Source organism: Lutra lutra, chromosome 3 (genome assembly GCF_902655055.1).
Source record: "Lutra lutra chromosome 3, mLutLut1.2, whole genome shotgun sequence".
In the NCBI taxonomy this organism is placed as follows: domain Eukaryota; kingdom Metazoa; phylum Chordata; class Mammalia; order Carnivora; family Mustelidae; genus Lutra; species Lutra lutra.
The window spans coordinates 88153078-88168324 of NC_062280.1; positions in this window are offsets into that span (position 1 = coordinate 88153078).

Below are 15247 nucleotides of genomic sequence, written 5' to 3' on the forward strand. Positions count from 1 at the left end.
CTAGTAATATATGCAGGTGACAAAATAGTCAAGAAGTATAAAACCCACAATAAGATGAATTTGTTAGAAAGCAGTTTTTTTGATCTATCATGCCAGAAATGGTCTCTGCACCTCACTGCTTCCCCCCCCCACCATTTCTATATCTTCGTATTTTTTACAACTTTTCTCTATTGTACCTTTTTCCTGAACACTTCTTCCAAATCCCATCCTTCACCCAATCCCTTTTGAGCTGGATATTCATACCCCAGGCCTTTGGCCCCTGGAATCATGAACTTCCTCTGGCCTCTCCATCAAATGGCCTTCCCCTTTTTGTTCTCGGTCAGTCCTTCAGTCACTCGGCTCCTTCTGGAGGGCAGCTTCCAGAAATTTTAACTTCTGTCTCTCCTTCCACTATACCATGAATCCTCTTTGTTAATTGCCTTACCTTTTCATATTTCAAGATGGCAGTGCAGGGGTAAGTTAAGAAACTCTAGTGGTTGGAAGTCACGATGAATATCTATTATTTCCCTTCAGTTGTGCCCTTCTTTTATTTATGCCAATTGCATTGAGCTTTTTGGAGCACACTTGGAGGCCTAGCAATATAGTAAGTGCTATATACATGTTATCTTATTGAATTCCTTCACCAATCCCTTATTTTCTTATGCCAATTACAAGAGCCACATTACCCTCATTTTACAAATGAGGAAGCAGGTTTAGAGAGATTTAGTCATTTGTTCAGGGTCCCATAACTTACAAGTGGCTGAGCCATAATCCAGAACCAACCTGCCTGCCAAAGCTTTAACCACCATGCTGAGTGGTCTTTCATGGCCTTTCTGTACCTGGCATTGCTTTGACTTGTTCTCATTCTACTCTGGTACCTCTGTGACCCCACTATCACCAGTCTTGGGATATGTTCCTTCCTCATTTCCTGAAAACCCGGGGGCTACTCAGATCTTTCTCTTTGTCCTCCTTCTTCCCCTTCACAACTTTATGTTCTCCCTGTTCCTGATCACTTACAAGCCAGAAGGACGTAAGCCGTCATCCCTACTTCTGAGCCAACAGAGGCTCAGAGGGAAGGCTAGCAGGGTGAGCAGAGGGTGGCGTTAGACTAACGGGTGGGCCTTTGCACTCCTGTCTGCAACTCTCACTGTCCCGGGGCCTCTCAGGAGGCAACTGCATAATGCTCCTTGCCTGGACACATGCTGTGTGATCTCATTGCCTTCTCTTCGGCTTCCAGATCCTACAATTTCGAGAATGATTCCTCTTTCCATTGGCTCTTCCTTTCTGTTGACAGATGTTTTTGTTTTTATCACCTAGAGATACAAAAAGAAAACCTTCCCAGGACTTTCTACTTTCCAATTTTCTGTCTCTCTCTTCCCACCTCTTTTCTCTCAGAGTACAAATTTCCATCAGGATTAGTTGTTTCCGTGTACTACATTCTTTTACACTCGCTCATGCCTTTCTAACTTGCAATCTGGCTTTCCTACCAGCTGCCATATACCCTGGTTGAAGCGATTATTCCTAAAGACATTCCTATGCATGTCATTGTCAAATTCAGTCTTTGCAATCTGAAAGGTCTTCATAGCCGTGGCCACTGGAAGCCTCTGCAGGTTTGAACTTACTCTGCAGTCCAGAAACCATCCTAACCTTAGGCAGAGATTTGGAAATTTCTAGCCCGTTGTGCCAGGATAAGCCATTAGTAATCCTTGTCCCTCTTTTAGCCTTGACTTTACTAAAACTGAACAAATGATATCTGGCATTCTTGGTAAAATATTGTTATTAATGAAGTTTTTGGGTTCAGTACAGGTCTATCTATTGATCTTGTATTGTTCTTTTGGGTCATACTTGAACACTAAGTTATAATCCTCCCTTATCCACATGGCTATCTTCAGCAAATAGAAAATAATAGGTCCTGACCATGTAGGAAAAAAAAAAGAGTTGAGGAAATTAACTGATGATATACTCAACATGAGCTGAAAGTATAATGCATCTCTTAGAAAGCTAGCAAGATTAGGTTGCATAAATTAAAAAAATATTTGTTTTGTGGGAAATTATGATCCCTTGATTCTCAGTATTGCTTGGTCTATACCAGAATATTGTGTCTGGGTTGCTCATTTGAAGAGGAGAATTGGCAGAGTTGGAGCATGTGCAGAGAGGATGGCTAGGGTGGTGGAAATTATAGAAATTATCTTGTAAGTTAAATGAGAGGAGGAACTAGGATGATTTAATGTATAGAAGAAAAGAAAAAAGAAATGGCTATTGTCCGTCAGAAAGAAGAGGTGCTATGTGTATTTCTTCAACAAGAAGAAGTGGGACAAATAGAGCAAACTGTGAGTCATTATCATAAAAAGAACTTTTTAGCAAGACTTCTCCCATGCTGGACAGTAAGACTGAGTCTGATGGGTCAAGATTGTTTTTGAAGGATTTCTGACAGGAGACAGATGTCATACTAGCTCTCCACAAACACCTCCTTAAATTTTAAGATTCTGAAACCTAAAGAAAACTAAGACAAAACTCTTAGGAAATCATCAGAATAACTTCACCTGAAGACCACAGACACAATGGACATGATTTTGCTAAGCCAAAGCTAAACAAAATCAAGGTATGGACTAAGGTAGAGGTCTGAGCAATGCAAGACTCCCTCTCAGCCCAGTCCCCCAAAACGTTAGGAATTATAAGAGAATTACCAACAGAATTCATATTTGAGTGATTTTCCAAAAATGATCCTTGCTTAAGAGGTTGACAGTGCCATGGTGACTCTGAAAGAAAAGCTGGCCACAGAAGACCTCTGGATGGAGATGATGAGGTTGGAGGGTAGTGTTGGAGCAAACTGGAATTTACCTGGGTAAGTAGTGGGAAGGTGGTCACTGGAGGGTGAATTGTGTGGTTATGAGAGAAAGTCCTTTTCATGCTAAGGACACTACAGAACTTGTCTATTTCCCAGAAGACCTCTTCAGAACCCAACAGACATGGTCCCATGCCCATCACAATGCCTTGGATTTCACCTGGTAGACTTGATGTTTACAGTCCACTCTCACCACATCTCAGCTACTTTTCTCTCCATCTGTATTCTATTTTCCTTGCATGGTGCTCTGGCTAAACCCATGGGTGCCAAGCTTTCTCAATGAGCTGTCTGTCTCTTGGTTCTCCATTTGTCTTCAGGTTGTCAATTGCAATTTTGATCACAGTTGAATTTTATTCCTCACAGCTGCACTACCAGTTGCACAAACTGGTTTTCAGTGATTCCCTACTCTACTGCCCTCCCCTTGCCCCCATTTTTTAGTCTAACGTCTTAGTTCCTGCATTCTCTCACCACCTGTCTTGGCTCCAGATCACAGTCAACATTGTTTTATTCCAGACTAACATGTATGGTCTGGATGCAACTCCACTAGTATCAATGGAAGGAAAAAGATTACCTATAATCTTCTCATAAGTCATAGAAAAAGTATAAAAAGCATGAGCAAGTGTAATTTATCACCCTGAGCAAGTAGGCATGTAATTACGTGCAAGGCTGCTTTTAGTTTAAAGCATAGTTTTCTATTTCTATCCTTTAACGTTTTCCCCCTGTAGAAGTTTTGGAGAATTTTGGCTCATTTGCAAATGTCTGGTGCTGGTGTTACTTCTGCAAAATCACATGCACATCATTCAGTGGCATTGCAGCTATCTCCAATTTAGCCAGAGGGGTCTCCTAGCACTTCTATCCCAGATCCTCTTGGCTAGTATCATGGCATTGAAGTTTTAGTTGTCCAATAAACTATAGCACAGAATAAAGTGTACTAACAGTGTTTACACAGATGAAACAGCCAAATAAGTTTTGCACAATTAGTTGCTAATTCTCTTTGGGGTTATCACTATTGCTGGCATACACTGAGTTCATCACATTATATCCATGCATGGGTTTATTTAAGGGAAACACTAAATAAATCACATATTTTGATTTTTAGATTTAATTTGTTTTTGAATTTCAAAACTCATCTTTCTCTCTCTGCATATAAGGCCTTTATCATTTCAGTAGTTTGTAAATATTCTTTTTAAAAATTTGGGTATTTCTAGGACTGAACAGTGGAAGCTCTGGTGCTTTTTTCATCAAGGCATTTCGATTTCATGAAAACCTCCATTCAAAGTAGAGCAGCCTCTTCCTTGAGAGACTATCTTGGCTTTGTTATCAGAGCATGAGCCAACATGGTCACAGATCCTGTCTCCATCCATGATCCATCAGGTGTTAGCAACCATGACTGTCTGAATGCCTCTCCTAAAAAAATTAGAAGAAAGATCTTTCCTTACTGGTGCCTTTCTGGCCAATGGTCTTCATTACTGGTGGGATCAGTGGACATTCCTATGCACAAAATAACGTAATGGTATTTCCTATGTAGGCAACTGTGAACAGGACAGTTTCAGGTAAAATTCGGTATGGCCAACAAATTAACCAACATATTTTGCACAGTGGTTAGATTTTATTTATCTGAATTAATGGATGCTAATACTGTTCTGTTTCCTCTAAAAGTCACTCCTTTTGGAGCTAGAAAGTAATCTTACATTCAATAGCTATAAATAATGATGTTGCTTTGGTAGAAATGAATTGAAGAGAGACCTCAAAAGCTAATGAGTTGGCTTGGCCCATCTTTTTCACACCTGTGGAATGTATCTCTTTCTCCCAACTTATACTGCAGATGGATTGAATTACCCATTAGCTAAATTTAGTATACTAGCTCAAATAGATATGCTCTGTTTCTAAGCCTACTGTATGATTCACTCTATTTCTCGACTCCGGAAACTCATCAAGTACCATAAGATCAGCTCCTTTTGGGCTCTTGGTGCATTTGGAATAAAAGTGAATGAAAATGGTAATAAAGTCAACTAAGTTGTTAAACATGAAACATTTTTTTAAGATTTTATTTATTTATTTGAGAGGTAGAGTGAGAGAGAGAGCATGAGCAGGGGAGGAGCAGAGGGAGAGGGAGAAGCAGACTCCCCACTAAGTAGGAAGCCCGATGCAGGGGCCCCTTCCTGGGACCCCCGGATCATGACCTGAGCCAGAGGCTTAACTGACTGAGCCACCTAGACACTAAACATGAAGGATTCTTAAACAAACAAATTTTGCCAAGCACTTTATACATGTAAATTTGTGTTTAGACCCTCTGGTTACATGGAGTTTTACACTATGATGCCTGTTGTCACCTGTGACTTAGAGCACGGTAGATCTTCTTGCAGCAAAAGAAATGTCCTCCAGAACGGAAGAAAGATGTATCACATCTTTCATCATTATTATCATCATTACATCCAATCCTGGAAAGATGTATTACAGTAAAGATTTGGGTCATTTTTCTGGGGGTTTGAAGCTGAGTTGAGGTCTTGGGCAGTCCTACTCTCCTCAAACGGCATAGTGCCTATTCAGGGCTGGCTTTGGATCAGATCTCATGAGATGGCTATGGCTTCTGGCCTTCTGTTGAGCTACTGGCATGTTTTATTTCAGTGGTATGCACAATATTGCTTCATAAGTCCTTCTTGGGCAAATGCACTGTAATCAAAAACAATAATGACAAGTTTGGGACATCGGTGTCTAACCAAGAGCTGGGGATGATCTTATATGTACCTCTTCAAGATATGTTTTTACTCAACACATGTGATTTATAGATAAAGTAGATAATTTTTTTTAAAGTTTTTTTTTTTTTTTTTTTTTTAAGTAATCTCTACACCTGACATGGGGCTTGAACTCACAACCCCAAGATCAAGAGTTGCATGCACTACTGACTGAGTCATCCAGGCAACCTGAAAGTAGATAAATTTTGAGGTTTTTAAGATTCAGACATTTATATGTTGTTAGTATTTTATTTTCACAATTCTTTCATTCAAAATCCTGAATAATCTTTTGTTATATAATCTTGCCATTGTAGGCTTTTCTTGAAAGCATGCTAAGTTCATTTCTATTGTAGAAAAAGAGAAATGTAGAAACCTGGATTCTCTCTTTGCTTCTTATTACAGGATACAGGAGCCTAGTAAAATGTTAATAATATTTTAGTAGGAGAATATGGCACCTTTTATGGCTTTTAACTACATTTGGGTGACATCATGGCTCCACATGACAACATGAGTTAAGATGAAATACACTCATTAAAAAACAAATTCCATCATGTCATGGCTAACTTGTGATCTCTAGCTTTGGAGCGTTAAGCCTTGTAGATCATGCCAGGGCCTACGTGAGGTCTGTTATTAATAATAAGAATAAATTCCACCGCACTCCTTAGGTTGCTCATTCACATCACCAGTCAACAACTCAACACACTCTTTAGTAACAGAAAAAGAGAAATCTAGTACATTCTAATGATCTGAATGATTGCTTGGAAACTTGATAACGTGCTAACATTCATTTGCTGAAAAGGAGGCCAATGATGGGTAAGCAATTTCATTTAAATGGGTGTGTGCTCATTTATGTATATCTGCGCCTGGGTAGCTGCTTGGTTAGAGCACTGTCCTAATGAGGCTCGGATCAGGGGCTTCTCCCCTTGTGGCCCTGTCAACTCCTCTCCTTGAAGAGTCCATTTCATCCTTGACCCCAGCTGTTGTGGCCCACAAGTTTACTACTGGCCAATAAGGAGATGAGATTAGAGTTCACACATTGCTTAAAGCAAACTTAGCACCACACTGGATAAAGCCACTCACAGCACATAGGCCATGTGGGTGGCTCCATAGCACCACCTCAAGGGCTGTATCTCCCGGCTTGTGCATATGGCCATGTCCAGATAAAAAGATACATGTAATAGTGACACTTACTAATCATGTCACTGAGGGAGAGTCATCTATAAGAGAGACCATTATGAAACAGTGAGTTGTTTGTATCAAAGATTAGTTTAAAGACAGCTGTAGATTTATTATTTTAAAATCTCTAGATGAGGGGATTGGATTAGATAAACTTTAAAGTCCTTCCAGCTCTAAGTCCTTCCAGCTCCCTATAGTCTCTAAGTGCATTGATTAACATACATAATGTAAAACAATGTAGTTTTGTAAAGCAAAATTGGCAGGGAGAGAATATTCTCTCAAGAAAAACTACTTTCTGTGAGTCTTCCCTTCAAGCTACCAAAAAAAGGTGATCAAGTAGAGCTCAAAAATAATTTCTGGGCTTAAACTTAAAATTCTTTTATCTGGAACAGATTATTTCATTCCACAATTAGAAATGAGATCCAAAATGCAAATATTACTGAGAGAGATAGCACATTGCCTCATATTCACACTATGGTGTTAACAACTGCTATAAGAGCCATTTTACAGAGTAAGTTTGAGAGGGGGAAGCGTACCTTATTCAAATATATGAAGATGATTTTATGATTTTACAAATCGTATCCTATTTTATTCCAGTCCTAATTCTGCCAACCCTTCTGGGTATGTAACAATTTTAAAGACAGTGCTTCAAAATTTGAAGAGGGGAAAATGTGGAAACAGCTTAAATGGGAGTGTAACTCTTAAGGTTTTCACCAAATACACTTCCATGGTTTTCCAGTTTGTTCTGTTTTCTTGAGAAGGGGTGAAAATTCTTGGAATTAAATATACAATAAAACACCAAATATATACTGGTTCTTTAAAGCTTTGTATCTCTATTTTTAGAGCAATCTCTGTTCACATCAAGTCTCTTTTACATCTGAATTTCGTGAGACATGCTACTTACTATCCCATTGACCAGAAGAAAATCTGTTCAATCAGTATTTGGAGATCTATTTCATTTGGAGTTATGTCTAGTCTTGTAGAAATGTTATTTTGATAATAATAAAACAAGATTTAGTAGGAAAAAAATCAGTTTGTAAATGAACTGAATTTCGAGGCTCCAGAATTTCTGTTTCCCACTGTCCCTGTGCATGAATCAAGAGAATCAGGGCTCCACATGTAGTAAAGGGATGCAAACTGATGTATATGTGTATGTGTTCTTCTTCTTCTTTTTGAGAGAGAGAGAGAGAGAGAGAAACGGGGTATGGGGGGGTAAGGGGCTTAACCTACAGAGCCACCCAAGTGCCCCATAAGTTCCTTGTTCTTGATATAAGAGTTGAAAAAGTTTACAAAGAAACACCATTACTTTCTGTCCTAGAGGTCTTCTTCCTCTGGTTAGATTGTTTAGTCCTGGTGGGACAGGGCAGATGCAGGCCTCACCTGGGACAGCTGGTCAGACACGTGAACCTCCTGAAGTCATCTATATAGGAATAGCAATCAGAATATGTCTAGATGCTTTGCAAAGCACATTTCGTACATCTTGACTGAAAAGCATCTGTTACCTGTCCATCTGTCCCAGGAGATCCCAGACCATCAGAATAGTAAGGACAACAAAAGCCCTCCTGCCAGCCTCCACTGCACTTCCTGTTACTGTTTTATGGGGACAAGTCGAGTTCCTTCCATCTGGGAAGCTGACTGGCAAAAAGCTATTAGTCTCTGTTGTAGCACCCTCTACTTCTACCCTTTTCTGGTGCCAGCGTTTCTGGTTCTCTATCCCATCCCTTGACCTTGAGACTAGGTGCCTGCCAGAGCCTCCTCTGGCAAGAGCAGCTGTTACTTTTGGCCCATTTAAAGACCTTTTAGGTTTTAGGAACTCCTTCATTTTGTTTATCTTTTGAAGGTTAGGTGACGAGGCCTTTGAAAAATTGGTATTCTTTTTCCTCTATAACTATAAACTGGAAACTTTACTCATGTGGGTATGATGTACTGGAAGACCAGGCTTTCATTCTTCTTAACTTCCCATGTAATCAAAAGAACCTAATGAATTCAAGTTGCCTGTAACATTTTGTGTGTTTCTGACTTGAAACCAAATTCCCAAACAACCATGTGAACAATAATGAAATTCAGGCAAAGAGGCTCTATTTTCCTGTTGTTAGGAAAGAGACGCTTATGGTGAACTCTTGGGTTCTACTCCCTGTGATTTAAGACAACATAAAATTTAGTACTTATCAGCTGTATTTTGGTTTTAAAATTATTACAAAGAACCCGAAGAAATGTAATGGCTGAGTTGAGTTTGATCAGAAATACAACTTACAGGATTATAGAATGCATGCATTCTCCCATGCTAAAAACTATATGGCACACTCTGTAGATTACAATTTAATTGTGGAGATGATGCAATAAAAGAGTCTCTCAAACTTCCATATGAGAATTTAGGTACAGTAAGCAGAATGTAATTATTCCAGTTGGAATTTGGCCAGAAGCTGGGGATTAAAAACCCTTAGTGTTATGAAAAGTTCCATGGGATGTTTAATGACTAGAAATAGCCAGAAGCTTAGATTTATGACATCCAAAAATAGTACCCTTAGCAGGATTAGTCCACCCAGGTCATGCTGGGGCACAGTTTGGGCAATAGTCAAAAAACCCCATTTATTGAATCATAAACATAATTTCTAGCAGCTCTGGGTTGGAGATTTGTATTCAAGCACTACTTACCAACTTTTAGCAGCTTCCTTACATGTAGTATCCCACTGACACCCAGTAAATGTACAATAATGAAGAAAATGTTAGGTAGGCTTGAATGATAATGATGATAGTATAGGAGGCCAAGGACCAAAGCTGACTTTACAAGGAGGTGACAGAGATGGTTCCAGATGTTATGTGATTTCAGAGGCTATGGGAAGACAAAAACTATCACCTGGGTTCACCTTGCTAGTGACTGTAATTTCACAAATGCAATTTTATTCTTTTTAATTAATGCTCAATGCCTATTTTAAAGCAAACATACTTGAAAAAGTTAATATGTGGGGCTCCTGGGTGGCTCAGTCGTTAAGGGTCTGCCTTCTGCTTGGGTCATGTTCCCCAGTCCTGGGATCCAGCCTTGCATTGGACTCCCTGCTCGGCGGGAAGCCAGCTTCTCTCTCTCCCACTCCCCCTGCTTGTATTCCCTCTGTCTCTGTGTCTTTCTCTGTCAAATAAACAAATAAAAATCTTAAACAAAAAAAGAAAGAAAAAGAAAAAGTTAATATGTAAGACTTAGTTATCATTTAAATCATAGTGTATCATGAAATTTTCATGCCCTACTCTAAGGGATTTTGGCAGAACTGAAGAGTAAAGGATCTTTACGAATGAGGACATTGGATGAGGGAACCACAAGGGGAAGAAAAGTTTTCAGAAAGGAAGGTATAGGGTCAACAAAGACAAATTTCTCCAGTCTTATTGTTTTGGACTAGATTGTGTCCCCCTCTCCCCCACAAAATATATGTTGAAGTTTTAATTTCTGTTACTACAGAATGTAACTGTTTTTGAGATAAGACTTTAAAGAGTTAATTATGTCAAAAATGGGATTTTTAGGGCGGACCCTAATGCAATCTGGCAGGCCTTCTTCTTCTTCTTCTTCTTTTTTTTTTTTTTTTTGGTTAAGATTGATTTATTTATTTGTCAGAGAGAGAGAGAGAGAGATATCACAAGTAGACAGAGAGGCAGGCAGAGGCAGAGTCTCTGAGTCTCCCCACTGAGAAAGGAGCCCAATGTAGGACTCGATCCCAGGACCCTGGGATCATGACCTGAGCCAAAGGCAGCCACTTGACCAACTGAACCACCCAGGCATCCCAAGGCATGCCTCCTTCTAAGAGTAAATTTGGTAACACAGAGAAACACCAAAGATGTATAGGCACGGAGAAAAGACCATGTGAAGACACAGTTAGAAGGTGGCCGTTTGCCTCAGAAGAAATTAACCCTGCCATCATCTTGATCTTGGACTTCTAGTTCCCAAAACTTTGAGAAAATAAATTTCTGTTGTTTAAGTCAACCAATCTGTAGTACCTTGTTATGGGAACCTAAGCAAATGAAAACAGCCTTTTTCAGAGGAAAGGTATCAGGAGTTTGAGTTAAATCTCTCTGCTTCTTTGAGGCTAAGGCTTTTATTGAAAGTAGTTCTAATCTTTCTTGGATCTTTCTAGCCCCAGGGAAAATTCCTGGGGCTCAAGCCCATCACATAGGTTGATCCTATAAGGCATAGTTTAAATGCAGAAGGTTATCTGGGCATTCAGAAGATGCTGGAGTAAAGAGAGGTGATGAGCAAAAGTCAAACTAGGAAAGGCTAAGCATGGAGCTTACCAAGCTTATTATCAAGATTCAGTCCGATGGCTCATCGTTTGCAGGTAGTCATGGCTTGTTGGCCAACCTCTGTATTAAAAATGAAGGGTCTGTATTATCCCTACTGTAAACCCTTGGGCAATTTGCCATGATGGCCCTCTCTTGGGCACGTCCATATATAAATGAATTTTGGTGAGAGGATTTCAAAATAGGTTTTTGAGCCTGATAACTTTGGCACTAGCAAGCAATGAAGGACCTCCTGTGTTAATATTATTTAATGTAAGTGTAAAATAACTGCAGTAACAGAAAGTCAGAATACTCATGTATAAAACCAGTATAAATTGTTAATAATAAGGCTGCAATCCTTTAAAAATGCAACTATTGATGTTCTACTTGGGGAACCCAGGAGTCTTGAGGGCAAGGATAATTTATACTTGCCAAATCACTGTGAGAAAATTCTACCTATGTCAAAATGTAAGTATTCAATAATAGGAAGGATCTTTCAAGATAGGCTAAACATTTACCCAGTTTTCTTCTTTTTAAATCACAAATAAGATTTCTCTTATTGGTTCAAGTTTTTCGAATAGGAGATGGGCTGTGAAAAAATTGAGGTGGGGAGTGTCAATTGTCTTTCTTTTCTGACCTAAAATATATCTTGCAACTCATATAGTCAGGAAATCTTTCATTTTTGACTTTGAAATTTATTTCACAATTATTTTATTCTACAAAGATACTGCTAATGAAATTTAGTATGTGTTGCATCAGAAATATCAGAGATAGGATGTTGAATACAAATATGAAAAACATAATTTTAGCAGCAAATTAAGTGGTAGTTAAACAGAATGTAAGCAAATTATATAGAGAAAATTTGCAGAAGGTTGAAAGTATGCAGATATTCAAATGTTTAAGGACTCCTAATTGTCATGTCTCTGCAGTTGTCACTTGCAGCCTATGTGCAAATACATAGCAGTATTGTGGGAGAATTGTCAAATAAAGAGTGGCTCATGTAGAACTTTCTCTTTTAGTAGCTCTTTCTTTTTTCCCTTCTTTATTCTTCCCTTGAATATTTTCCCATGAGGATAGTTTCAAAGGGAATGTTTCAAACTCCTGAGAAGAAAGAAAACCATTCTATCTATCATTAAGGCAGGAAAACAGAAACCACTCGAGGTATTTCAAACAGAGGAGATTTAATAAAGGGAGTTGGTTCCATAGATGATGGTAATGATGGCAAGGTGAGGTGAAGAGAGCCAGAAATTAGAAACAGTAGGAAGCCATTACTACCCTAAGGATTGGAAGGACAAGGAGGTGGTATTTTTTCACAGTTTAAAGATGAGGACCACCCTTGGGAAAATAGATTCTAAGTACCCAGGTGGGGACTCTCCTACTAGACTTGAGACCACTGAGAAAGGAGCTTTTCCCATGGAGCCAGAATCACCAAGAAGATAGAATCATTGCCACAGGTGAGAATAAAAGCCAAGGAAGAGCAGGAAAAAAATACATATACTGTGACTTTGCTACCATTTTCTTCTCCCAGAATTTTGCCAGTGCCTCCCATTGGCCAAACCTACCAAAATCCAGTTGGCACAGGAACCTGGGGAATGTAGTTCCCAGAGACAGAAAGCAGAGCAGGGATAGAGCAAGTAAATGGATCAAGGACAAACTGGGAAATGACTTGTATACAAAAATGAAACTACTTTTGTAGTTTGTGTTTCTCTTTAATTAGTTTAATCTGGTTCACTCAGCCATGGTACAATGAGAATCACTTTGGGACCTTATGACAAATTGTAGGTTTCTGACAAATTTATTTCCTTCCTTCCTTCCTTCCTTCCTTCCTTCCTTCCTTCCTTCCTTCCTTCCTTCCTAATATGAGTTATTTCATGATATAAGTAAAGATCCCTGGAGCCTGAGAATTAAAAATTCCCTGAACAGTAATGTGGTAGCTGAAATGAGGGTATCATAGGCTGAAGAAAACCAAAATGGTACCTGTCACTCACATTTGAGTTTCAGACCCAGACTCTAAATATTCTTCAGAATATCAGCTTCCAACTTGCAACATGACATTTCAACTTTAGCAATTTCGTACTAATGAACTCCTTTATTTTTGCCTGTCTCATTAGGACACTCCATGCTTTCCAGAAACTCAAGTGAAGTTTAATAGAGATTAAGCCATTCCTCTGGCATTGCTATGATCAAGAAGCTACAATCAATCTTGCATTCTTCAAGTATGTCATAAAAAGGCCCTTTTCCTTCTGATTAGCATTCTTGAACACAGTACAAGCTGATGACTTGCTTGAAGTCATTCACTGTAGGGATACAGCACCTACTGCACGTGATAAAACAACATAAGGCATATGAACTGCTCATTACAATCTAATTAGTTTGGGCTTTTCATTTCATTTTATGTCCTGAATTGAACCTGATTCAGTATGATTCTGAGCTGGAGTTCATCGTGTCTTCTCACTGGCGATGCAAGTTCATGGTGTTTGCTTGCTAGATTCCACAGTTACAGAGATTGTTCCTCTCTTCTTTTTTAGGAACTGGCTAGAAAGAAGGCCATTGGTATGAAATGATCGAAGTCTTTGCACTTGTATTTTCCTCTGTGAGAGATTTCCATTTAACCTAGCACACCTCACAGTTGTGAAGTATTTCAAGAACGTTTGGCTGTTTATAATAAACTGATTTACCTGATGCATAAAATTTCATTTCCTTGCAATGCTCTAAGAGCAGTAGTCCTAGCCCTTGGGTTGTACTCCAAAGGATGACTAAACAAAAAAGGAAATCCTGGGTTAGTTTCACGATTAAACTCTATTGTATTGGAAACTTTCTGAAAGCAAGATGCCTCTACTTTGGGGTGGTTTCTGATAACATCTTTCTGGTGTATCAAACGAGGACATGGACTTTGTATGTAGACTAAGTACACATTGATTTATCTGATCTCAGTACTTTAAGGGTTGCAAGTAAAGAATGACTGGCATTGTTTTAGGAGATACATGCACCCCTTTCTATGTCTTTGCTTTTGGAACAAGGAAGATCCAGGCATCTGCCTTTTTTTTTTTTTTTTTAACACCGTCATAGGAAGGTTATGAGTATCTATTGGTTATTCCTTTTTTTTTAAATTTGAGAAATCATTTAATATGGGTAACGTTAATATGAAATACTCATTTTGCTTGCTACTCATATGAGCTTTGAAAATTTTGTTGTATCATATGGAAAGCAGAGATTATGTTTTACTTATAAAATACCTTAGGTTTTTGCCAAAACATTGCCCTGTGTTTCCATGCCAGGTGACTGCATATAGAATGAAGCCTTCTGGAACTTGATTAAGAAAATTATTCTGGATAAAGCAGATTTATTTCTCATTACTAAGTTCAACTTACAAATAATAGTAGAGAGAAAGAATCATACATACTTCTTGTTTTATTGAGAGAATAAAGTTAAGATTTTATTTATTTGACAGAGAGAAAGCATGCATGCGCAAAGCAGCGGGGAGGGGCAAAGAGAGAGGAAGAAGCTGACTCTCCACTGAGTAGGAAGCCCAGACAGGGGCTCAATCCCAGGAGATCATGACCTAAGCCCAAGGCAGACCTTTAATTGACTGAGCCACCCAGGCACCCCGAGACAATATATTTAGACGATACATGTAAAATGCTTAGAATTATATGCTTCACAAACTATATCTTGCCCATGTCGGTTTCCTTTCCACCTCTCTGCTTTGGAGAGATGTGATTTAATCAGATTCCCGCCTTAAATAACATCATGACACTCCACATGGTTCTTCTGATCGAGGTTCAACCATGCTCTGTCCAAATATGTTTCTTCCATGATAGAGAGGTTTATTTAATTTAATGCAATTTTCATTTCATAATTGATGATCATCATGTGTATTACCAGTAAACTGAGCTTTAGTGGTAATTGGATATTTTGAGTGGGTTGCATAAACCATTTTTTACCATTCTGAAGCCCATAGAAATGGTAACATTTTTATAACATTCATCAATCCATTTTTTAAAGAAACTAACTTACGTGAGTATCTGCTATGTTTATTTAGATTTTATATCCTAACTGGTGGCTCTTCATTTCTGCAATAATTTGCTGAAAGCTTGTGGTTAGGTGGTATGTAACCTTTAATTCAGCTATTGTTAGCACTTTTGTATGCCAGAGAGAGGTTCTGAAATTTTCAGTAGGCCATGGACTCTTAATAGGGAATCTTAATTGTTCCCTTAGTACTTGAGAGCCATCGTGACATCTGAGTTAT